At 45.3% G+C, this 3,138-nt stretch overlaps 1 pseudogene; it reads right to left on the reverse strand.

The window, feature by feature from the left end:
- Positions 1 to 261: 261 nt before the first annotated feature.
- LOC136454764 (uncharacterized) lies at positions 262 to 2,914 on the reverse strand (annotated as a pseudogene).
- Between the last annotated feature and the right edge of the window lie 224 nt (positions 2,915 to 3,138).

Here is a 3,138-nt window from a genome sequence, read left to right on the forward strand (position 1 = left end):
GTTGCACCCGGTTTTGGAGAGAGAAAACTTCGTTTTTGACATCGGGTGCCCCTGAACCATACTTGGCGCCGTCCCAACCTGGTCTGGTTCGACCCACTTAAAACGGCCGGCCCGCACCCGACTCCGTCGTTAGGGTTCCAGGCTTTCCCCAATCCCGCTGCCGCCGCTCACTCCCAATCGCGCCGCCACCCACTCGTCTCCACTGCTTGTCGCGCCGCCATCCACCCAGTGCCCGCCGTTGCTGACAGATCGAGCCTCGGCCTACACCTTTCTCTTCTTCTTGGCTGGCTCTTCTGTTGTTTCTATGATCTCAACAACCTTTGGCTTATAAGTCCTTCTCTTCTTCTTTGGAGGTGCAGGTGGTGGTGCATCAGGGTCTGTAACAGTTTCATTGTAGGTTTTCTACAGGTGTCCAAATCCACCACACCTTTTACACCTTCTCCTGCCCTTGCTGCTGGAGCCACCTTCTTCAACTCCAACTATCCTTCTCTTCCTTGGCCTTCTTGCTGCTCTGTTGCATTTAGGTGGAAGGAGGTTGAAGCCAAGGTTCAGCTTTTCCCATTCATCCTTGCTTGGCATTGGAGGCACTGGAGTTGCATAGGCTGCTTTGAACATGTCTATAGAATAGTAGTGGTCAACATAGTCCTCTAAGTCTACCAATCTGGTGCCAATGAAAGCTAGGGCATGAACACATGGTAGACCAGTTAACTGCCAACCTCCACAGGTGCACTCTCTCTTGTCTAGATCAACAATGAACCTCCAAGGGACCAGGTCCTTGTTGACTCCTCCAACTTCACCAACCATTGGGCCACTCTTGTGAATGTTGTACTTCAGATTTCTACTTTTGTTGTGCAGCTCCTTCATGACAGCTGGCAGAATCTTAAAGGCAGAAAACTTGGACAGTAGTTGCATCCTGGTGCAAAATCTCTCCATGATCAACTGCCTTATCTTGTCCATTAGCTCTACAACAGGTAATGACTTCTCTTCCCTGATCCAACTGTTGAAAGTCTCTGCTATGTTGTTTGTGACATAGTCACATTTGCTTGTTGTGCTAAACTTACACCTTGCCCATAGCTGCTTGTGATTGTCCTGCAGCCACCTAGTTGCCTTGGGGCATGCCTTGTCCATCTCATTCCAGTGCCTATCATGGGTTGTCTGTCTATAGCACCTTGATGCAGGCCATAAGTTTCTCTCAAACACTTCTCCCCTAAACCTCTTCTAGAAATTCTTGACTAAATGCCTCATGCATTCTCTGTGCTCCACCCCATTACTGAAAACTTTGGTAACAGCCTTGTCTATTCCTTTGCCTACAGTTAGTAAGCATGGAAACAATGTCAGGTGGGGAACATACAACACTCAATTGAAAAACAAGAGCACAGTGAATGCAACATACCTGCATCAGTTGAAATAACAAGACCATTTGGGGAACCAATAGCCTTGTGCAGCATCTTCATGAACCATTCCCAATTCTCCTTGGTCTCACTGCCAAATACTCCATAGGCCACTGGGAACATCTAGTTGTGGCCATCTATCCCTACAGCTGATGCTAACTGTCCCTTCCACTTTGCTGCCAAAATTGTGGAATCAATTCCTAAATAAGGTATGCAACCTTGCAGGAAGCCATCTATGCATGGCTTTAGTGCTACAAACATCCTACTGAATCTTCTCTTCTCATCTACAATCTCCCACTCAATCTCTACAACACTGCCAGGACTCCTCTTCTCAATCTCCCTTTTCCAAGAAAACACATGTACAAAGCTATCTTCCCAGCCACCCATGATCTCATCTAAGGCCATTTGCTTGCCATCCCAAACCACGTAGTAGCTCAGCTGTACACAAAAATTCTCCTCCAACTTCTGCTTCAAATCTTTAGCTCCAATAGTTGGATCTTCCCTAAGCCAGTTTATAACTCTGTCCTTCACCCAGTGATTGTTAGCCATACAGTTGTTCTGGAATTTGCTTGTGCTGGCACAATTATGCTTGTGTGGTAGCTTCTTAATCTGCAGCCATCAACCAACGGTTATCACACAACAATTGATAACTAAATTAAACTAAATGAAGCATTACAAAGCTCACATACCTGCCATGTCTTGCCATCAGGTAACTGAGATGCATGAATCCTCCATGGACATCTCTGGGCCTTACAATATGATCGGTACCTCCGTGACGCACTATATGGAACTACAAGTTCAACTTCATTAAGCACAGCATATTGTCTAATACATCTCTTAAAGTAGAAACCATCTTCAAAAGTAACACCAAGACCTATCTTAGGGTTATCTATGTCAGTGACATGAACAACACCGTCACAGTCCCTCCCATCATCCACAACTAATGGGTCATCATCTTCTGGGTCACTGTCAGGATAGTAAGCAGGGTCAGCATCACCATCATCATTGACCCCATCCTTGTACTTCTCATTCTCATCATCTACTCCTACATACTCCACTTCATCAGCCTCTCCCCAGTCATCTTCAGCAATATCTTCTTCTTCTTCAGCAATAGCATCATCATCTTCACCATCATTATCAAGATTAAGACCCTCATCACCATTAGCATCAGCCTCACAATTACCATCATCATTAAGATCAACAGCTTCACCATTGTCATCAGCTACTAGATTAGGCAATACAAGTTCATCACTGAAGATCATAGCTATTGGCTGACAATTAACCTGACTCTCCTGAGTGATAATAACAGACTGAGAAGACTTTAGCAAACGAGGACCAGTGTCAACAACATGTACAGTCAGTGGTACCTTCCTACTGTCCCAATACACATCAAATGCATGTAACAGAGCAGAATCAAAATCTATGCGCACTGTCTCATCCTTGGTTTTGTCAAAGAAGGTGACCTGCAGTTCTTGGTCGACCCCATGGACTATCTCCTCACCAAGGCACCCAAGAAACCCCATCCAAGAGAATTTATCCTTGTCTACCACACGAATGTAATTAGCAGTTACATGATAATCATCGAGCCCATCTGCTCTTTGCTCTACATATGCAGGTACGCTAATCGCCAGTCTACACGCGGAAGTCGGATCCATCCTAAATCAACACAAAGGATAACAACCAAACTAAACGATTTCAAAACCGCAAGCATTCTACCACATCCGCAGGCATTCATCTACAAATAGTA

The sequence above is a fragment of the Miscanthus floridulus genome, chromosome 5 (assembly GCF_019320115.1).
Source record: "Miscanthus floridulus cultivar M001 chromosome 5, ASM1932011v1, whole genome shotgun sequence".
In the NCBI taxonomy this organism is placed as follows: Eukaryota; Viridiplantae; Streptophyta; class Magnoliopsida; order Poales; family Poaceae; genus Miscanthus; species Miscanthus floridulus.